Below are 22288 nucleotides of genomic sequence, written 5' to 3'. Positions count from 1 at the left end.
GCTTCGGCTCGGATCAGAGGTAACTTTGTTTCAAGAACTGCAATCTTTTGCAGACGTCTGTGGCGTTTTGGGCAGAGGGACGGTTCTAAACCAATCTGAACCAGAGGCAATTTCGCAGCCAGCCGTCGGTGGTTTCCCGTCCCAGGAATGTAAGGTGCTTGCAGCGGGAGGTTGTTTCGTTAGCGCTTCCGCTTCCGTCAGTGAAGTTCTTTTGCGGAACGTTTGTAGATCCCGTCGTCTTCTTCAAGCTATGTCGTTTGAGCACTGTGCTGATAGGCTGACCTAAGAAAACAGGACACAAAACATACAAGGCAAGAGTGCAAAGCACGGAGCTCTAGGCAAAGGCGGTCCGAACCGCAGCAAAGCAGGAGGTCGACATGTCCAAATAGACCAAATCAGAAACTAAGCAGAGAAAAACGGCATCTGTAGAGAAAGAAAACAGATGGAGGAAAAGAAAGAAAGAACAGGAGGATCCCCTCCCCCCATAGAGGGTCTGTTATCCCCAGATCGAGTGCGTCCGGTGGAATCCATGTGTTGGCAGCCCCAACTGATGACAAAACACAGAGCAAGCATCTGGAGGAAGCTCAAACTCTTCATGCGTTGCCACAGTTACTAGCGAGTGGTTTGCAGGCACAGGCACGTCTGCTGCAAGTACAGCGCCGTCAGGAGACAGGGGTTGCTGGCCCATTCCCCATGCTCGGTGGCTGGGCATCACCGCCCTGGAGTACGGCCGATAGAAAACGGCGGCTGCCATTTGCGCCGCCCGGCAACTCATACTTACCTGGCAGGGGAGATACCATGATCAAGAAGGTGGTTCACCCAGGGCGAGGCTTGGCCATTGCACTCCGGCCACGCTGACCCCTGCGAATTCCCCAAATGTGGGAATCTCGACTGCATAATTTCTGGTAGTGGGGGACTGCGTTCGCGCTCTCCCCTGAGCACAGTGGTTCAAGACAGAGTTCAGGCGGTAGCGTCGGACCCGGCTGGAGCCAAGTGGTGCTCGCTGCAGAGCCATTTGAGGAGAGCTGAGCTCCAGCGAGGGGGAGCTTAAGCTTGAGCTCCACCTTTTTTGCACTTCTTCTACGAGTGATGTCACTGGGGGTAGGGTTAGGGGCGGGGTTGGTGTACGCATTAAAACAGCTTACAGGAGGAGGAGCGACAGCTCATGCTCCCCCTCGCTGGAGCTCAGCTCTCCTCAAATGGCTCTGCAGCGAGCACCCTCTCGCTGGAGCGGCGCTTCCCTCTCTTCCTCGTCCTTTGCCAAGCCTCTTTTGCTCCAGTAGAGCCGCGCGCGCCTGTGGAAGGCCTGCCCACCCGTCGCTAGAAGAGCCCGTTCTGACGCCGAAAACTACTCGAAAGGTCCCCCCTCAAAGCGGTTTGACCAGGTGAAGGAACACGCAAAGAGAGCCCCCGGTGGCTTTTGTCCGCCAAGCGAGTGTGCCCTGTGGAATGTCAGAATTTTATTTTTACCGGCCTGCCGCTGTTACTGACGGAACGAATGCAGACCGTGTGAAAGGTCATCATTTTATCTGCCATTAAGTAAGCGAACGCTTCGGCTCGGATCAGAGGTAACTTTGTTTCAAGAACTGCAATCTTTTGCAGACGTCTGTGGCGTTTTGGGCAGAGGGACGGTTCTAAACCAATCTGAACCAGAGGCAATTTCGCAGCTAGCCGTCGGTGGTTTCCCGTCCCAGGAATGTAAGGTGCTTGCAGCGGGAGGTTGTTTCGTTAGCGCTTCCGCTTCCGTCAGTGAAGTTCTTTTGCGGAACGTTTGTAGATCCCGTCGTCTTCTTCAAGCTATGTCGTTTGAGCACTGTGCTGATAGGCTGACCTAAGAAAACAGGACACAAAACATACAAGGCAAGAGTGCAAAGCACGGAGCTCTAGGCAAAGGCGGTCCGAACCGCAGCAAAGCAGGAGGTCGACATGTCCAAATAGACCAAATCAGAAACTAAGCAGAGAAAAACGGCATCTGTAGAGAAAGAAAACAGATGGAGGAAAAGAAAGAAAGAACAGGAGGATCCCCTCCCCCCATAGAGGGTCTGTTATCCCCAGATCGAGTGCGTCCGGTGGAATCCATGTGTTGGCAGCCCCAACTGATGACAAAACACAGAGCAAGCATCTGGAGGAAGCTCAAACTCTTCATGCGTTGCCACAGTTACTAGCGAGTGGTTTGCAGGCACAGGCACGTCTGCTGCAAGTACAGCGCCGTCAGGAGACAGGGGTTGCTGGCCCATTCCCCATGCTCGGTGGCTGGGCATCACCGCCCTAGAGTACGGCCGATAGAAAACGGCGGCTGCCATTTGCGCCGCCCGGCAACTCATACTTACCTGGCAGGGGAGATACCATGATCAAGAAGGTGGTTCACCCAGGGCGAGGCTTGGCCATTGCACTCCGGCCACGCTGACCCCTGCGAATTCCCCAAATGTGGGAATCTCGACTGCATAATTTCTGGTAGTGGGGGACTGCGTTCGCGCTCTCCCCTGAGCACAGTGGTTCAAGACAGAGTTCAGGCGGTAGCGTCGGACCCGGCTGGAGCCAAGTGGTGCTCGCTGCAGAGCCATTTGAGGAGAGCTGAGCTCCAGCGAGGGGGAGCTTAAGCTTGAGCTCCACCTTTTTTGCACTTCTTCTACGAGTGATGTCACTGGGGGTAGGGTTAGGGGCGGGGTTGGTGTACGCATTAAAACAGCTTACAGGAGGAGGAGCGACAGCTCATGCTCCCCCTCGCTGGAGCTCAGCTCTCCTCAAATGGCTCTGCAGCGAGCACCCTCTCGCTGGAGCGGCGCTTCCCTCTCTTCCTCGTCCTTTGCCAAGCCTCTTTTGCTCCAGTAGAGCCGCGCGCGCCTGTGGAAGGCCTGCCCACCCGTCGCTAGAAGAGCCCGTTCTGACGCCGAAAACTACTCGAAAGGTCCCCCCTCAAAGCGGTTTGACCAGGTGAAGGAACACGCAAAGAGAGCCCCCGGTGGCTTTTGTCCGCCAAGCGAGTGTGCCCTGTGGAATGTCAGAATTTTACTTTTACCGGCCTGCCGCTGTTACTGACGGAACGAATGCAGACCGTGTGAAAGGTCATCATTTTATCTGCCATTAAGTAAGCGAACGCTTCGGCTCGGATCAGAGGTAACTTTGTTTCAAGAACTGCAATCTTTTGCAGACGTCTGTGGCGTTTTGGGCAGAGGGACGGTTCTAAACCAATCTGAACCAGAGGCAATTTCGCAGCCAGCCGTCGGTGGTTTCCCGTCCCAGGAATGTAAGGTGCTTGCAGCGGGAGGTTGTTTCGTTAGCGCTTCCGCTTCCGTCAGTGAAGTTCTTTTGCGGAACGTTTGTAGATCCCGTCGTCTTCTTCAAGCTATGTCGTTTGAGCACTGTGCTGATAGGCTGACGTAAGAAAACAGGACACAAAACATACAAGGCAAGAGTGCAAAGCACGGAGCTCTAGGCAAAGGCGGTCCGAACCGCAGCAAAGCAGGAGGTCGACATGTCCAAATAGACCAAATCAGAAACTAAGCAGAGAAAAACGGCATCTGTAGAGAAAGAAAACAGATGGAGGAAAAGAAAGAAAGAACAGGAGGATCCCCTCCCCTCCCCCCATAGAGGGTCTGTTATCCCCAGATCGAGTGCGTCCGGTGGAATCCATGTGTTGGCAGCCCCAACTGATGACAAAACACAGAGCAAGCATCTGGAGGAAGCTCAAACTCTTCATGCGTTGCCACAGTTACTAGCGAGTGGTTTGCAGGCACAGGCACGTCTGCTGCAAGTACAGCGCCGTCAGGAGACAGGGGTTGCTGGCCCATTCCCCATGCTCGGTGGCTGGGCATCACCGCCCTGGAGTACGGCCGATAGAAAACGGCGGCTGCCATTTGCGCCGCCCGGCAACTCATACTTACCTGGCAGGGGAGATACCATGATCAAGAAGGTGGTTCCCCCAGGGCGAGGCTTGGCCATTGCACTCCGGCCACGCTGACCCCTGCGAATTCCCCAAATGTGGGAATCTCGACTGCATAATTTCTGGTAGTGGGGGACTGCGTTCGCGCTCTCCCCTGAGCACAGTGGTTCAAGACAGAGTTCAGGCGGTAGCGTCGGACCCGGCTGGAGCCAAGTGGTGCTCGCTGCAGAGCCATTTGAGGAGAGCTGAGCTCCAGCGAGGGGGAGCTTAAGCTTGAGCTCCACCTTTTTTGCACTTCTTCTACGAGTGATGTCACTGGGGGTAGGGTTAGGGGCGGGGTTGGTGTACGCATTAAAACAGCTTACAGGAGGAGGAGCGACAGCTCATGCTCCCCCTCGCTGGAGCTCAGCTCTCCTCAAATGGCTCTGCAGCGAGCACCCTCTCGCTGGAGCGGCGCTTCCCTCTCTTCCTCGTCCTTTGCCAAGCCTCTTTTGCTCCAGTAGAGCCGCGCGCGCCTGTGGAAGGCCTGCCCACCCGTCGCTAGAAGAGCCCGTTCTGACGCCGAAAACTACTCGAAAGGTCCCCCCTCAAAGCGGTTTGACCAGGTGAAGGAACACGCAAAGAGAGCCCCCGGTGGCTTTTGTCCGCCAAGCGAGTGTGCCCTGTGGAATGTCAGAATTTTATTTTTACCGGCCTGCCGCTGTTACTGACGGAACGAATGCAGACCGTGTGAAAGGTCATCATTTTATCTGCCATTAAGTAAGCAAACGCTTCGGCTCGGATCAGAGGTAACTTTGTTTCAAGAACTGCAATCTTTTGCAGACGTCTGTGGCGTTTTGGGCAGAGGGACGGTTCTAAACCAATCTGAACCAGAGGCAATTTCGCAGCCAGCCGTCGGTGGTTTCCCGTCCCAGGAATGTAAGGTGCTTGCAGCGGGAGGTTGTTTCGTTAGCGCTTCCGCTTCCGTCAGTGAAGTTCTTTTGCGGAACGTTTGTAGATCCCGTCGTCTTCTTCAAGCTATGTCGTTTGAGCACTGTGCTGATAGGCTGACCTAAGAAAACAGGACACAAAACATACAAGGCAAGAGTGCAAAGCACGGAGCTCTAGGCAAAGGCGGTCCGAACCGCAGCAAAGCAGGAGGTCGACATGTCCAAATAGACCAAATCAGAAACTAAGCAGAGAAAAACGGCATCTGTAGAGAAAGAAAACAGATGGAGGAAAAGAAAGAAAGAACAGGAGGATCCCCTCCCCCCATAGAGGGTCTGTTATCCCCAGATCGAGTGCGTCCGGTGGAATCCATGTGTTGGCAGCCCCAACTGATGACAAAACACAGAGCAAGCATCTGGAGGAAGCTCAAACTCTTCATGCGTTGCCACAGTTACTAGCGAGTGGTTTGCAGGCACAGGCACGTCTGCTGCAAGTACAGCGCCGTCAGGAGACAGGGGTTGCTGGCCCATTCCCCATGCTCGGTGGCTGGGCATCACCGCCCTGGAGTACGGCCGATAGAAAACGGCGGCTGCCATTTGCGCCGCCCGGCAACTCATACTTACCTGGCAGGGGAGATACCATGATCAAGAAGGTGGTTCACCCAGGGCGAGGCTTGGCCATTGCACTCCGGCCACGCTGACCCCTGCGAATTCCCCAAATGTGGGAATCTCGACTGCATAATTTCTGGTAGTGGGGGACTGCGTTCGCGCTCTCCCCTGAGCACAGTGGTTCAAGACAGAGTTCAGGCGGTAGCGTCGGACCCGGCTGGAGCCAAGTGGTGCTCGCTGCAGAGCCATTTGAGGAGAGCTGAGCTCCAGCGAGGGGGAGCTTAAGCTTGAGCTCCACCTTTTTTGCACTTCTTCTACGAGTGATGTCACTGGGGGTAGGGTTAGGGGCGGGGTTGGTGTACGCATTAAAACAGCTTACAGGAGGAGGAGCGACAGCTCATGCTCCCCCTCGCTGGAGCTCAGCTCTCCTCAAATGGCTCTGCAGCGAGCACCCTCTCGCTGGAGCGGCGCTTCCCTCTCTTCCTCGTCCTTTGCCAAGCCTCTTTTGCTCCAGTAGAGCCGCGCGCGCCTGTGGAAGGCCTGCCCACCCGTCGCTAGAAGAGCCCGTTCTGACGCCGAAAACTACTCGAAAGGTCCCCCCTCAAAGCGGTTTGACCAGGTGAAGGAACACGCAAAGAGAGCCCCCGGTGGCTTTTGTCCGCCAAGCGAGTGTGCCCTGTGGAATGTCAGAATTTTATTTTTACCGGCCTGCCGCTGTTACTGACGGAACGAATGCAGACCGTGTGAAAGGTCATCATTTTATCTGCCATTAAGTAAGCGAACGCTTCGGCTCGGATCAGAGGTAACTTTGTTTCAAGAACTGCAATCTTTTGCAGACGTCTGTGGCGTTTTGGGCAGAGGGACGGTTCTAAACCAATCTGAACCAGAGGCAATTTCGCAGCTAGCCGTCGGTGGTTTCCCGTCCCAGGAATGTAAGGTGCTTGCAGCGGGAGGTTGTTTCGTTAGCGCTTCCGCTTCCGTCAGTGAAGTTCTTTTGCGGAACGTTTGTAGATCCCGTCGTCTTCTTCAAGCTATGTCGTTTGAGCACTGTGCTGATAGGCTGACCTAAGAAAACAGGACACAAAACATACAAGGCAAGAGTGCAAAGCACGGAGCTCTAGGCAAAGGCGGTCCGAACCGCAGCAAAGCAGGAGGTCGACATGTCCAAATAGACCAAATCAGAAACTAAGCAGAGAAAAACGGCATCTGTAGAGAAAGAAAACAGATGGAGGAAAAGAAAGAAAGAACAGGAGGATCCCCTCCCCCCATAGAGGGTCTGTTATCCCCAGATCGAGTGCGTCCGGTGGAATCCATGTGTTGGCAGCCCCAACTGATGACAAAACACAGAGCAAGCATCTGGAGGAAGCTCAAACTCTTCATGCGTTGCCACAGTTACTAGCGAGTGGTTTGCAGGCACAGGCACGTCTGCTGCAAGTACAGCGCCGTCAGGAGACAGGGGTTGCTGGCCCATTCCCCATGCTCGGTGGCTGGGCATCACCGCCCTAGAGTACGGCCGATAGAAAACGGCGGCTGCCATTTGCGCCGCCTGGCAACTCATACTTACCTGGCAGGGGAGATACCATGATCAAGAAGGTGGTTCACCCAGGGCGAGGCTTGGCCATTGCACTCCGGCCACGCTGACCCCTGCGAATTCCCCAAATGTGGGAATCTCGACTGCATAATTTCTGGTAGTGGGGGACTGCGTTCGCGCTCTCCCCTGAGCACAGTGGTTCAAGACAGAGTTCAGGCGGTAGCGTCGGACCCGGCTGGAGCCAAGTGGTGCTCGCTGCAGAGCCATTTGAGGAGAGCTGAGCTCCAGCGAGGGGGAGCTTAAGCTTGAGCTCCACCTTTTTTGCACTTCTTCTACGAGTGATGTCACTGGGGGTAGGGTTAGGGGCGGGGTTGGTGTACGCATTAAAACAGCTTACAGGAGGAGGAGCGACAGCTCATGCTCCCCCTCGCTGGAGCTCAGCTCTCCTCAAATGGCTCTGCAGCGAGCACCCTCTCGCTGGAGCGGCGCTTCCCTCTCTTCCTCGTCCTTTGCCAAGCCTCTTTTGCTCCAGTAGAGCCGCGCGCGCCTGTGGAAGGCCTGCCCACCCGTCGCTAGAAGAGCCCGTTCTGACGCCGAAAACTACTCGAAAGGTCCCCCCTCAAAGCGGTTTGACCAGGTGAAGGAACACGCAAAGAGAGCCCCCGGTGGCTTTTGTCCGCCAAGCGAGTGTGCCCTGTGGAATGTCAGAATTTTACTTTTACCGGCCTGCCGCTGTTACTGACGGAACGAATGCAGACCGTGTGAAAGGTCATCATTTTATCTGCCATTAAGTAAGCGAACGCTTCGGCTCGGATCAGAGGTAACTTTGTTTCAAGAACTGCAATCTTTTGCAGACGTCTGTGGCGTTTTGGGCAGAGGGACGGTTCTAAACCAATCTGAACCAGAGGCAATTTCGCAGCCAGCCGTCGGTGGTTTCCCGTCCCAGGAATGTAAGGTGCTTGCAGCGGGAGGTTGTTTCGTTAGCGCTTCCGCTTCCGTCAGTGAAGTTCTTTTGCGGAACGTTTGTAGATCCCGTCGTCTTCTTCAAGCTATGTCGTTTGAGCACTGTGCTGATAGGCTGACGTAAGAAAACAGGACACAAAACATACAAGGCAAGAGTGCAAAGCACGGAGCTCTAGGCAAAGGCGGTCCGAACCGCAGCAAAGCAGGAGGTCGACATGTCCAAATAGACCAAATCAGAAACTAAGCAGAGAAAAACGGCATCTGTAGAGAAAGAAAACAGATGGAGGAAAAGAAAGAAAGAACAGGAGGATCCCCTCCCCTCCCCCCATAGAGGGTCTGTTATCCCCAGATCGAGTGCGTCCGGTGGAATCCATGTGTTGGCAGCCCCAACTGATGACAAAACACAGAGCAAGCATCTGGAGGAAGCTCAAACTCTTCATGCGTTGCCACAGTTACTAGCGAGTGGTTTGCAGGCACAGGCACGTCTGCTGCAAGTACAGCGCTGTCAGGAGACAGGGGTTGCTGGCCCATTCCCCATGCTCGGTGGCTGGGCATCACCGCCCTGGAGTACGGCCGATAGAAAACGGCGGCTGCCATTTGCGCCGCCCGGCAACTCATACTTACCTGGCAGGGGAGATACCATGATCAAGAAGGTGGTTCCCCCAGGGCGAGGCTTGGCCATTGCACTCCGGCCACGCTGACCCCTGCGAATTCCCCAAATGTGGGAATCTCGACTGCATAATTTCTGGTAGTGGGGGACTGCGTTCGCGCTCTCCCCTGAGCACAGTGGTTCAAGACAGAGTTCAGGCGGTAGCGTCGGACCCGGCTGGAGCCAAGTGGTGCTCGCTGCAGAGCCATTTGAGGAGAGCTGAGCTCCAGCGAGGGGGAGCTTAAGCTTGAGCTCCACCTTTTTTGCACTTCTTCTACGAGTGATGTCACTGGGGGTAGGGTTAGGGGCGGGGTTGGTGTACGCATTAAAACAGCTTACAGGAGGAGGAGCGACAGCTCATGCTCCCCCTCGCTGGAGCTCAGCTCTCCTCAAATGGCTCTGCAGCGAGCACCCTCTCGCTGGAGCGGCGCTTCCCTCTCTTCCTCGTCCTTTGCCAAGCCTCTTTTGCTCCAGTAGAGCCGCGCGCGCCTGTGGAAGGCCTGCCCACCCGTCGCTAGAAGAGCCCGTTCTGACGCCGAAAACTACTCGAAAGGTCCCCCCTCAAAGCGGTTTGACCAGGTGAAGGAACACGCAAAGAGAGCCCCCGGTGGCTTTTGTCCGCCAAGCGAGTGTGCCCTGTGGAATGTCAGAATTTTATTTTTACCGGCCTGCCGCTGTTACTGACGGAACGAATGCAGACCGTGTGAAAGGTCATCATTTTATCTGCCATTAAGTAAGCGAACGCTTCGGCTCGGATCAGAGGTAACTTTGTTTCAAGAACTGCAATCTTTTGCAGACGTCTGTGGCGTTTTGGGCAGAGGGACGGTTCTAAACCAATCTGAACCAGAGGCAATTTCGCAGCCAGCCGTCGGTGGTTTCCCGTCCCAGGAATGTAAGGTGCTTGCAGCGGGAGGTTGTTTCGTTAGCGCTTCCGTCAGTGAAGTTCTTTTGCGGAACGTTTGTAGATCCCGTCGTCTTCTTCAAGCTATGTCGTTTGAGCACTGTGCTGATAGGCTGACCTAAGAAAACAGGACACAAAACATACAAGGCAAGAGTGCAAAGCACGGAGCTCTAGGCAAAGGCGGTCCGAACCGCAGCAAAGCAGGAGGTCGACATGTCCAAATAGACCAAATCAGAAACTAAGCAGAGAAAAACGGCATCTGTAGAGAAAGAAAACAGATGGAGGAAAAGAAAGAAAGAACAGTAGGATCCCCTCCCCTCCCCCCATAGAGGGTCTGTTATCCCCAGATCGAGTGCGTCCGGTGGAATCCATGTGTTGGCAGCCCCAACTGATGACAAAACACAGAGCAAGCATCTGGAGGAAGCTCAAACTCTTCATGCGTTGCCACAGTTACTAGCGAGTGGTTTGCAGGCACAGGCACGTCTGCTGCAAGTACAGCGCCGTCAGGAGACAGGGGTTGCTGGCCCATTCCCCATGCTCGGTGGCTGGGCATCACCGCCCTGGAGTACGGCCGATAGAAAACGGCGGCTGCCATTTGCGCCGCCCGGCAACTCATACTTACCTGGCAGGGGAGATACCATGATCAAGAAGGTGGTTCACCCAGGGCGAGGCTTGGCCATTGCACTCCGGCCACGCTGACCCCTGCGAATTCCCCAAATGTGGGAATCTCGACTGCATAATTTCTGGTAGTGGGGGACTGCGTTCGCGCTCTCCCCTGAGCACAGTGGTTCAAGACAGAGTTCAGGCGGTAGCGTCGGACCCGGCTGGAGCCAAGTGGTGCTCGCTGCAGAGCCATTTGAGGAGAGCTGAGCTCCAGCGAGGGGGAGCTTAAGCTTGAGCTCCACCTTTATTGCACTTCTTCTACGAGTGATGTCACTGGGGGTAGGGTTAGGGGCGGGGTTGGTGTACGCATTAAAACAGCTTACAGGAGGAGGAGCGACAGCTCATGCTCCCCCTCGCTGGAGCTCAGCTCTCCTCAAATGGCTCTGCAGCGAGCACCCTCTCGCTGGAGCGGCGCTTCCCTCTCTTCCTCGTCCTTTGCCAAGCCTCTTTTGCTCCAGTAGAGCCGCGCGCGCCTGTGGAAGGCCTGCCCACCCGTCGCTAGAAGAGCCCGTTCTGACGCCGAAAACTACTCGAAAGGTCCCCCCTCAAAGCGGTTTGACCAGGTGAAGGAACACGCAAAGAGAGCCCCCGGTGGCTTTTGTCCGCCAAGCGAGTGTGCCCTGTGGAATGTCAGAATTTTATTTTTACCGGCCTGCCGCTGTTACTGACGGAACGAATGCAGACCGTGTGAAAGGTCATCATTTTATCTGCCATTAAGTAAGCGAACGCTTCGGCTCGGATCAGAGGTAACTTTGTTTCAAGAACTGCAATCTTTTGCAGACGTCTGTGGCGTTTTGGGCAGAGGGACGGTTCTAAACCAATCTGAACCAGAGGCAATTTCGCAGCCAGCCGTCGGTGGTTTCCCGTCCCAGGAATGTAAGGTGCTTGCAGCGGGAGGTTGTTTCGTTAGCGCTTCCGCTTCCGTCAGTGAAGTTCTTTTGCGGAACGTTTGTAGATCCCGTCGTCTTCTTCAAGCTATGTCGTTTGAGCACTGTGCTGATAGGCTGACCTAAGAAAACAGGACACAAAACATACAAGGCAAGAGTGCAAAGCACGGAGCTCTAGGCAAAGGCGGTCCGAACCGCAGCAAAGCAGGAGGTCGACATGTCCAAATAGACCAAATCAGAAACTAAGCAGAGAAAAACGGCATCTGTAGAGAAAGAAAACAGATGGAGGAAAAGAAAGAAAGAACAGGAGGATCCCCTCCCCTCCCCCCATAGAGGGTCTGTTATCCCCAGATCGAGTGCGTCCGGTGGAATCCATGTGTTGGCAGCCCCAACTGATGACAAAACACAGAGCAAGCATCTGGAGGAAGCTCAAACTCTTCATGCGTTGCCACAGTTACTAGCGAGTGGTTTGCAGGCACAGGCACGTCTGCTGCAAGTACAGCGCCGTCAGGAGACAGGGGTTGCTGGCCCATTCCCCATGCTCGGTGGCTGGGCATCACCGCCCTGGAGTACGGCCGATAGAAAACGGCGGCTGCCATTTGCAAGTACACCCATCTGCAGCCCGCAGATTGGGGCGGGGCTGCATATGGGGCGGGGCTGCACATGCAGTCCCGCCCACCAGTAATTTTATTGGTTAGTGGAGATTGGGGCGGGGCTGCACATGCACTCCCGCCCACCTGTAATTTCATTGGTTACTAGAGACGTAATAACGTCGATGCCACTACGTCGTGTCAGTAAACAGGAAATGCATTTACAACTTCTCGAAAATTGTTTTATTGTTAATAAAATACACAAAAGCGGTTATTCCTGCTAAATGTCTCAATGTTAATTAAAAATATTATCAAATCATGAATTTTATAGATAAAGAAAACAGTTAGGTGAATTTCATTAGTATTTTTCCTGCAAAAATATTCCTTCTTAAAAAGGATTCCTGAAAGATTACATTTACAGAAATTAACTAGTTTTACTTTTGCAGAAGTACTGGTGATAATAGTTTTTTGGCCACATTTAATTTTTCTACAAATACCACGATTGAACTATGATTAGTGCTGCTTAATATATATGTGTGTGTGTGTGTGTGTGTGTGTGTGTGTGTGTGTGTGTGTGTGTGTGTGTGTGTGTGTGTACAGATGTACAGCAGTAAGACTGACAAGTTACCAAGAAAATAATAATAATTTAAGATACAGCAGTTTTTTGATTGTCTTTAATAAACAAAAACAGTTAAATATTGTCATAGGGGAATTCCCCTCCAGCATTAAAGTGGCACTCTGCTGAGCAGTATCCTGGGAAGTCGATGGTGGAGTAGAATCCTCGCAGGACTCCCTTCCTGCCATCCCCAACATACCCAGGTGGGCAGTCTTTAAAAATGTCCCCACATTCAGGGCATTCAGTCAAGGAATATGGCACTCTGAACTCTTTTTTGTAGTCCTCAGAAAACCTACTCCAGTTGATGACACCTGAATAAAAATCAAGTACATTTAGCAAGACACAAACATAATTCAAAGTTTTACTAATAATACAGTACTGTTAAAAGTGTTTGGCATACTCTATATTCTTTATCATGTGTACACACAGACAGACAGACGGACAGAGATGAATAGAAACAAATATGGAATATGCCAAGCACTTTCCTTAGTCACTATTTATAAAGATTTGTTTATAAATAACTTACTGTCCAGCCAGATGTAGTGAGCCTGCTCCCTGAATTTAGCATTGCTAACTATTTCTTTGAAGATCCTGCACGTCAAGGAGAGGCGCAGGAAAGCCACATCACCATCCTCTGTGATGACCTTCAAAAGGATTTGCCGCAGGATCTCAGGAGGCATCTGTACAAAAATAGCCGACAATATCGCCAAATTGCCGCTTAACATATGTATATTAAAATAAAACTCAGAGTTAAAGATGTTTCTACAAGGCATACCGTGGTCAGATAATCGTCAGCTGGGACGGGGTCGATTGCCTCTAAATGAACAATAATAAAAAAAATTTAGAAACATATTTCTGCTGATTGTACCATTAAAAATACCAGTGTAAACCATACCTGCTCTCTGCGTTCTCATTCTTTTTCTGAGGCTTTTTCTTTCAGCATCTGACCTAAAAATGTTTAAAAAAAAAAAAAACTAAGATTAATGTAAAAATGTTATGCATTTTTTATTCAAAATTTTTTTAAGTTTTATGTAAAATTGCTAGGCTAAAGGTTCACTGATAAACTGAAAACATTTTACATTCAAGAGACCTAACTTACTTCAAGGGGTAGTTTGTCAGCAAAACTATGCACCACCAGTGTCTTAGCACGTGCATGTCAGACTGGAAAATAAAGAACAGATAAACTAATGCCAAGTAATATTAACAACAAAAAAACCCTAGAAAACAAACTTTACCTCATCAAAATCAAAATGCCCCTCCATCACAATGTATAGAGCATACTACAACATAAATAAACAGCACATTAGAGCAGATGTACAGTTGCATACTAAAATAGCATATTTGTTTTGTAATTATTCCAAGCAACAAAACAGCATATGCAAACATTAAATAAGTTTTTAAATAAACTTTTTTTTTTATTACTTACCATCAACACAAACACTCCACAGTTATTTGAGCAGTGTTGTTTGGGAATGCCCTGGTAATACAAAAAAAAACAAAAAGAACCCCACCATTAACAACAACAATTAGTAAAAAAAAAAAAAAAAAGACAAAATAAAGTGAAAACAAAACATTAACAGTAGTTAAGGAACAATGTTTATGGGTGAATCTTACTGGAATTTCATCAGCACTGTACTCATCCCATGTGTCTGAACATACATGCTGTGCTAGTTTTCTGTAGAGAACAATATTAAAAGAAACAAACATACAAAACATTAAACATTTAAATTGAAAGCTCTTACATCACAGGGCCTACAGTCCGTCAGACATTCAGATGGGACTGATTAAAAGAACATCAATGAACATATAAAGATAGATAAATCTGAACAAAGAGGAAAAAAGTGAACAAAAATAAACAAAAACGGGGATATGTGGTTTAAAACAGAACTACCATTATCCCGAACTCTGAACTTTTCACTCATAAACCTGTAACTGCTCAAGTAGCGTGTATCACTGAAGCCTCGTCCAGAGAGGGAATCAAGCCAATAGATCTCCCTTTTTTTTGGCTTCATGATCTATGACAGTGCAACTTTAACATTACATTTCATGAACTGAATCCTTACTTTTCAGGTTTTATATCTAAAATAAGTGGAAGAGTTTTATATTTTCTATTTATTTACTTGACATTATGTATTATATTGACACATACACAGATCATCCAGTGATTGCTCGTCCAAGAAGGTAGTAAAATGATGTCATGACTTGCCAGGTTTTCCTTAAACAAAATCATAAGAATTTTTTAAGAAATGTAGTATTTACAACACAAACACTAAATGACTTATTCTACACTGCCTCAGTAACAAATCACACAATAACACTCACAGGAACATTAGACAGTGGGTCACCACACATTGGAGGCAACCAAGTCACTGTCACATATGGACTGAACACATGGACTGTTATACCCTGTTAAGTGAAAATAAATTAAAATACAATTAAATAAGCAGATACAATCCTTTACATTAAATAAAGAGCTTTTTGGTCTAGGTCATTTTTTGCATTACCTGAAGGCCAGCAACATCCTTTATTACAGAAAGGCAAGCATTCAAAATCTGTAATCATTCAAGGATAAATTTATTCTACTACTTGTGTTAAGGTATTAATATACCAAAATGTGTTTGCAGAATCTTACTGTCGCCTCTACATCTTGAAGTAGTCCCAATGTTTGGAAATCCAACCTTGTGAGGACTGTGCCTCCAACAGATGCTAGGAATTCATCTTTTGGCCCTCTCTCCAGTAAGGCATGGTTTAACTATGAAAAGAACATACTATAATATACTGCAATACAATATCTTTCTCACTGTTCATCTTTATGCATTTTAGTTAAAGTATTTTTAATGATCGTCTAATGAATAAACATGTTTCATGATATATAAATCTAACCTTCTCCAGCTGGACTGGACTGGGTGGCTGTGTCCAGCATGCCTTGTTTGGCTGCACACATTCCAGAGTGAAAATACTCCCAATGGAAGTTTGAACAGGCACTACAAAATATATAAAATTTAAATAATTAGCAACAACACCCCATTTAAAATGACAACCAATATGAAAGAAAAAATATAAACAATTTAAATTCTTACAGTTGTTGTGTTGGTTCACTAAGGATCTCTTATCAGTCTTAACCGAGGGTGGAGGTGTGCCTTTAGATTGAAAAACAGTTGATGCATTATGTATAAAAGGTAATACTCTTACAACAACAAGTGGAAGAAGGAGGGCAACAAAGGAGAAAGAACGAGAAGGAAGAATAAGGAGAAAAACAGAGAAACAACCATTTTTTACCAAAATCCTTTGGTGCCTGTTTGAACACTGGCTCATGATCAGGTACAATCTCCAAGTCAGAAAACACGTGCTTGTCCGTGAATCTGTGGGCTAAGACAAACAAAAATAATAAGAAAAAAAAGGTTAAATGCTGTGAACTATGTGGCCCTATGAGGTAGTCATTAAAACTTTAATCAAATATTTACACAAGTATGAAGAATATTTAAAAAAAATATGACCTTACCAATAAAATTAGATTCCAAAGTACGGTTGCCATGGAACAATTTATTAAAATGTTCCATTTTCTTTTGGTTATGTGCAAGATTCCGGTGGTGGAGAATATTTCGTGCCAGAAAAATATGTGCTGCTGGTCTTAACATATTCATAAAGTAGTTGTTTTTCTTTACTTCTGAAAAAAGCTGCTCTGCACGCTGGCTATTAACTTTTCCAGCCAGCTCTGGCACAAGACCAATAGTGCGGAGCACATCTCTTTCGTCCCTACTATTGCTTTGATGGAAAACGTCACACAAACAGTAGTGCTCGGAGGAACCGGTCACAGGGTGGCAGTCAGGATCTGCAGGTTTTTTTTTGTGTGCCAGCCAAGGAAGATGAACTTTTAGTTTTCCTTCTTTTGCTTGTTTAATGTTTTCAGTGGTGGGGTCTTGCACTCTGCCCTCAAATGGGTGGAAAGGTGGACATTCTTGTTGCCTTTTATTTGTGTGTGCAACTAAGCCTCGAGGGTAATCATAGATTGTGACATTAGGAAAATTTTTCCATGACAACAGAAGGTCTGTGAAATCACGTGGACTCTCAGCTCTGAGGTTAAATTTGATTGAGTAAACAATCCCACATGGACACATGATTACACCCACACCACCTATAAACACAGAAAATAAAAAATTAACTAAATTATTGAAACACTAAATAAAACATTTCAACAATAATATAGTACATTTTAACGTGGATCAAAAACCTTTCATAAATTATCCTAAAACTATTGAGCAGCAACCTTTCATATATTAGGATAATTTAAAAAACTTTGATCCACTTCAAATGTTTAACATATACTGTACACATGTGGGCATATATACATATACAGTACACATACATGCACTTACATACGTCGTAACTCACCTGAAGCACCCCAAATCTTTTCAAACACCTTGTTGTATGTCACTCTATTCGACATTTTATCACGAAGTCTGAGGACGAGATCCATTTTCGAACCAACATTATCAACCCCACACTGTCGACACAGCTTTTTCAAATCTGCAATCTAATCATAAGCAAATTTGAGAGTAAGTTCAGCAAAAAATAAATGAATTAAAAAGTACTTTAAAATAGTAGAGTGACATTTTTACTAATTAATTTGCAGCCTACTAATATTGGCTTTATTTGGAAAAACTAAAACACTTCCATAACAATTTAAACAAAAATCTACCTTGAGGTGGAGAAGCTCATCTCCAAGTCTTTCCTCAGTAAGGGGCACATCCATGTCAATCCCTCCATCTAGAGAATGCACTTTTGCATTCTCGGTGTTTAAAACCATGGTTGATCCCCTTGTTTTTGGACCTATCCACGGGGACCAGTAGTGGTAACTCGGTGAAATTTTAAATGGGTTTTCTTTGCCACCTTGAGAAAAAAAAAACTATTTAATGCATCAACACTAAACATACAGCTAAAATTAAAAAGCTGATATCTTAGTGGGCAGTTCTTCTATTATATGAATTTAAGACCACTACATTGCACTACACTAAAAAATAAAATAACTACAATTTCAGTTTTTGGTTTAGTTTTTTTAGTTTAAATACTGCTAATTCCTACACTATAATAAATCTGTTAGAAAAGAAAAATGACAGAAAACTATAGTGTGTGGGCGTTTAGAAAACACTGCAAAAGGACATATCATGATACCAATCTTCATTCTATCATGCAGCAATATTTGCATACCAAAACAAATCAAAACTTACTTGGATAAAACCCTCTGCTTATCACATCCATTGCCACTGCATTCCAAAATTGCTCTATGTCAACATGACCATCATAATCCAGAGGTGGAGATGGAATTTCACTCACTGTAAAGGAACAAATCAAAATATGTGAATTATGAATTAAAAAAAGCAACAAAACAACTCCAACTGAAACCAGCGTTTACCTGGGATGCTAAACACTCCTTTTTTATGAAGGTCCATAATCACAGTACTTGGACTGTATCCACAGGACACACAGGAGTACATGTAGTCCAAATCACACAAAGCTTCAAAGTGCAGATACGCCTGCATGATTAGGTCACCTTTAGGCAAGGACTCTCCCTCTGTGGCTTCAATTATTCGCACAACCCTACCAACAGCTGTGTGATTCTGAAAAGAAGAAGCATATATATGCAAGCATGCATGGTTAAATAAATATATAATAAAAGCCCTCATCAACATTTCTATTATTAGAATTTTTGTTAAAGAACAAGTTATAGTGAAAAAGCAGGCATTATTGCTGATATTGTACCTGTAGAGAATTTCTCAAAACCAAACATAAGTGTAGGGTGAGGATTACATGATCATTGAAGTTGTGCAAACCATCTTGCCATTCTTGGTATCTGTATATGTGATTGCATTTATGGCACAACTTGTAGTAGGTTGACACACCTGAAAAAAAAAAAGGATTTGAACAGATTTATATACATTTGTAAACTGATAAAGAAAAATTCTAAATAAATGCAAGTCACATTACAGTATCTATTGAAACAATAAAACTGCCATACCCTGAATCAGTCCATTGAATGAGACTATCTTTGCCCGACAAGTTATCAAAACAGGGTCACTCAAAACTCCCTTGCATAGTCTGCATTCAACCTCCTCAGGCACAAGATGTTTTGGAAAAGCATGCTTTGATTTTTGCAGGATGTCTTGTTGGAGTTTCACTGGAATTTTCTTATGTTCAAGCATGTCTTCCATCATTTTTTTGACTGTAGCAGAGTTAGGGGGATATGAATCATGACAGCAGGCATCATCATCTTCATGAACAGTGTTGGAAACTTCTGAGCACTTAAGTCTTTTGAAGAGCTGTGGTATTGTCTGGAAAAGATGCCACTTTGCTGTGGCTTTGTGAATACAGGATTGACGAGGCTTGGCACAAGGACAATGCCAGTTATTTTTCTTTTTATCATAAGTCACCATGACCCTTCCCATTCTACTGTAATAGGACACTGTTGGTTCAAACACAGAAATGAAACATTTTGTTGATGAACTTCCAACTGTGACATGGAAAGACAAAGGTGTCTCCGCAACATTTGCTTCCCGCTGCAACTTTAACAGTTGGATTTTCCTTGCTTCACCAAACCACTTTTCCTGCACCAGCTGAGAGAGACTGTTTTCTGTCAGTGCAAAATTGGATTCTTCAATTTGTTTACAAAAACACAATGACTGTACATGGCAGCACTCAAATGGTAAGATCCCAGTTATGTGTGCGTATTCAGCATTTGAAATGCACTGGTCAAGTTCACATGCTGAACGAAAGTTTGGGCCCCATGTATTTTTTATTACATGTATGGGTATTGCTTGACCATGAAATGCCTTTTCAACAGCAAAAATGCCAATTTTTCCATCGATGCACTGAGATCTCAAGTGCTTCTCAGGAGTCATTGCATTTACTCTGTCAGTATGTTGTCTTTGAATGTGAGTTCGTAGATTTTTGGCCAGAAGTGTTACATTACATTGGCTGCAAGTGGCAGTCTTCTTTGCTGACAATTTTGGGAGTGACTGCAAAGGGTGGACAGAAGGTGACTGAGCCTGTTTCTGCTTGACAGATGTCATCTGGGGCTGTGTCTGCTGGGCAGATGACTGACACTGTGCCTGCCTGACGGATGTCACCTGGGGCTGTGTCTGCTGGGCAGATGACGGAGGCTGTGCCTGCCTGACGGATGTCATCTGGGGCTGTGTCTGCTGGGCAGATGACTGAGGCTGTGCCTGCCTGACGGATGTCATCTGGGGCTGTGTCTGCTGGGCAGATGACGGAGGCTGTGCCTGCCTGACGGATGTCATCTGGGGCTGTGTCTGCTGGGCAGATGACTGAGGCTGTGCCTGCCTGACGGATGTCATCTGGGGCTGTGTCTGCTGGGCAGATGACTGAGGCTGTGCCTGCCTGACGGATGTCATCTGGGGCTGTGTCTGCTGGGCAGATGACGGAGGCTGTGCCTGCCTGACGGATGTCATCTGGGGCTGTGTCTGCTGGGCAGATGACTGAGGCTGTGCCTGCCTGACGGATGTCATCTGGGGCTGTGTCTGCTGGGCAGATGACTGACACTGTGCCTGCCTGACGGATGTCATCTGGGGCTGTGTCTGCTGGGCAGATGACTGACACTGTGCCTGCCTGACGGATGTCATCTGGGGCTGTGTCTGCTGGGCAGATGACTGAGGCTGTGCCTGCCTGACGGATGTCATCTGGGGCTGTGTCTGCTGGGCAGATGACTGAGGCTGTGCCTGCCTGACGGATGTCATCTGGGGCTGTGTCTGCTGGGCAGATGACTGAGGCTGTGCCTGCATGGCAGAGGTCACCTGTGGCTGTGTCTGCTGGGTAGACGATGACTGAGGTTGTGAATCCTGGACAGATGATGACCCAGGCTTGGTCTGCAGCACAGCTGATGTCTGAGGATGGGTTGAAAAGGCATGCTGTCTGGCAATGTGGTTTAGTATATTTTCCCGAGTTAACACAATCACTGAACAATAGCAGCAGTGAAAGTGGGATTTTTTTCTACATTTTAAACCACATTTTACAATGGTAAAATCTGAAATAGAAAAAAAAACAAACATATTTTTTAAATTGCATACAATAAACCTTACTTGCGTCTCACTCTGGCCTTTGGACAGTTGAATGACAAGCACATTTTTTATTATTTGAGCAACAAAGACCCAAGATTTATGAAGCATGATGGTTCACGTTACGTAGAAAATAAAGTTTGCCTGAGCCTCAACATAAAAATAATAATGATTACAAATAAAAATGCAAAAGAAAATACACTTTGCAATATTGGCTAGTTTGACATCAAATTAAACTAAAGTGATGAAAGCAAAACCTTTAAACTCACCATGATGTTGTACTGCCCTCTGTAAGTGATTTTTTATGTGATAAAGCATTATTTGTGGCATACTAGTGTATGAGCAGAATGGGCACTTGTCACTGCAGTTTTTTAAATACTGCTCGCATTCGTCCTTGCATAGCACGGTTTTATGCATATTTGCAAGGGGAAATGGCTCTTAAAAGAGCCGTTGGGTTATGAAGTAAGGATAAAAGAAAATACAAATAAAAAGTTGTAAACAAATGTAAAAAATAATTAACAGCAAAATAAATAAATAAATCAAAACAAAAAGAAAGAAAGTACTGAAGTAAAAAATGTACTCCACAAGAATTGTAAGGACGAATATATCAATGACAGGGATCTGCAAACAGAAGGTAGCACAGATCAATAGGTTAGGAATCAAACAATTTATATTGCACATATTTAGCAGTAACATTATCAGAGTAACATATGTAAATTAGAGAACAATCCATTGAATGGATTTAATTCATAGAAGGAATCCCAAACAAATTTATATTTTGTTCATATCTTTGATATCAATAAACTTCATATGTGATGGACTGCATTTACCAAACTGAGGTAAAGCTGATTTTATATTCGCACATTTGTTCAGCTACAACTGATGACACAGTCCTTATATTGTTTGCCAAGCTGTTTTGAATATTCTGTATGAAATGACAAGTTAGTCTTCTTCTTTTTCTTTGGCCCGTATGATTGCGGGGTCGGCTGAAATGACAAGTTAGTATAACTTGAAAACAACATTAGCACTGTTTAATTGACCGTGAACAATGGTGTAGGCTACTTTGATAGCCGGTGGCTGTTAATAAGACTTCCCGATTTAGAATTTGTAAATAATATTTTTCTGAAATTCAGTTATATCATTAAAGAGGACGTCCGAATATGCAAACATAAAACCAACTTTACCTCAATACTATCTACCTGGAAAACGCCAACTAACACAGCAACCATTTGTTTTTTACAAGGCTTTAAAACTTAACATCACATGTATAAAGGATTTAAATTAAATAATTACACATAATACGTAGCTTGTAATGTGTACTAACATAAGACGTGTACTCACCATGTGATGAAAACCGGAAATGAAAGCATACGTTACGTCAACTGAATAGGCAGAGCGGCATGTTCAGCCCCGCCCATTATTTCTTATGCATTTCTTATGCATTCTCGATTGCATAATTTCTGGTAGTGGGGGACTGCGTTCGCGCTCGTCGTTACTGACGGAACGAATGCAGACCGTGTGAAAGGTCATCATTTTATCTGCCGTTAAGTAAGCGAACGCTTCTGCTCGGATCAGAGGTAACTTTGTTTCAAGAACTGCAATCTTTTGCAGACGTCTGTGGCGTTTTGGGCAGAGGGACGGTTCTAAACCAATCTGAACCAGAGGCAATTTCGCAGCCAGCCGTCGGTGGTTTCCCTTCTCAGGAATGTAAGGTGCTTGCAGCGGGAGGTTGTTTCGTTAGCGCTTCCGCTTTTGTTAGTGAAGTTCTTTGTGTGCTGATAGGCTGACGTAAGAAAACAGGACACAAAATATACAAGGCAAGAGTGCAAAGCACGGAGCTCTAGGCAAAGGCGGTCCGAACCGCAGCAAAGCAGGAGAAAATCAAGAAAAATCTAGAAAATTCTCGAAAAATGAAAAAATCTTGAAAAAAGAAAAAATCTCGAAAAATCAAGAAAATTCTCGAAAAAGAAAAAATCTTGAAAAATGAAAAAATCTTGAAAA

The 22288-nt window shown here is 46.8% G+C and overlaps 1 protein-coding gene, 1 long non-coding RNA gene and 7 other non-coding genes across 9 annotated transcripts in view; 7 read left to right on the top strand and 2 right to left on the bottom strand.

The window, feature by feature from the left end:
* LOC101882744 (NLR family CARD domain-containing protein 3-like) overlaps positions 1-22288 on the bottom strand; it is a 297907-nt gene that overhangs the window by 57782 nt on the left and 217837 nt on the right. The gene's annotated exons all lie outside the window — the stretch shown is intronic.
* LOC137494451 (U1 spliceosomal RNA) lies at positions 774-937 on the top strand. The gene has a single exon (XR_015486421.2). It is a non-coding gene; the product is annotated as a U1 spliceosomal RNA (small nuclear RNA).
* On the top strand, positions 2323-2486 carry LOC137494417 (U1 spliceosomal RNA). The gene has a single exon (XR_015486654.2). It is a non-coding gene; the product is annotated as a U1 spliceosomal RNA (small nuclear RNA).
* On the top strand, positions 3877-4040 carry LOC137494294 (U1 spliceosomal RNA). The gene has a single exon (XR_015485330.1). It is a non-coding gene; the product is annotated as a U1 spliceosomal RNA (small nuclear RNA).
* On the top strand, positions 5426-5589 carry LOC137494295 (U1 spliceosomal RNA). Its single transcript, XR_015485289.1, has one exon. It is a non-coding gene; the product is annotated as a U1 spliceosomal RNA (small nuclear RNA).
* Positions 6975-7138, top strand: LOC137494206 (U1 spliceosomal RNA). The gene has a single exon (XR_015485278.1). It is a non-coding gene; the product is annotated as a U1 spliceosomal RNA (small nuclear RNA).
* On the top strand, positions 8529-8692 carry LOC137494296 (U1 spliceosomal RNA). The gene has a single exon (XR_015485213.1). It is a non-coding gene; the product is annotated as a U1 spliceosomal RNA (small nuclear RNA).
* LOC137494297 (U1 spliceosomal RNA) lies at positions 10077-10240 on the top strand. Its single transcript, XR_015485266.1, has one exon. It is a non-coding gene; the product is annotated as a U1 spliceosomal RNA (small nuclear RNA).
* Positions 12230-22144, bottom strand: LOC137491207 (uncharacterized). Its single transcript, NR_200063.1, has 22 exons — positions 21629-22144; positions 20557-20908; positions 18235-20256; positions 17979-18118; positions 17632-17836; positions 17447-17551; positions 16918-17108; positions 16611-16752; positions 15721-16353; positions 15498-15587; positions 15299-15358; positions 15102-15202; positions 14851-14970; positions 14723-14770; positions 13833-13893; positions 13645-13695; positions 13454-13498; positions 13318-13379; positions 13114-13166; positions 12994-13034; positions 12745-12898; positions 12230-12529 (listed from the first exon to the last, which is right to left on the bottom strand). It is a non-coding gene; the product is annotated as an uncharacterized LOC137491207 (long non-coding RNA).

The sequence above is a fragment of the Danio rerio genome, chromosome 4 (genome assembly GCF_052040795.2).
Source record: "Danio rerio strain M-AB ecotype USA chromosome 4, GRCz13ab, whole genome shotgun sequence".
NCBI lineage: Eukaryota > Metazoa > Chordata > Actinopteri > Cypriniformes > Danionidae > Danio > Danio rerio.
The sequence above is the reverse complement of the archived record's forward strand: the minus strand, read 5'-3'. Positions and strand labels throughout refer to the sequence as shown.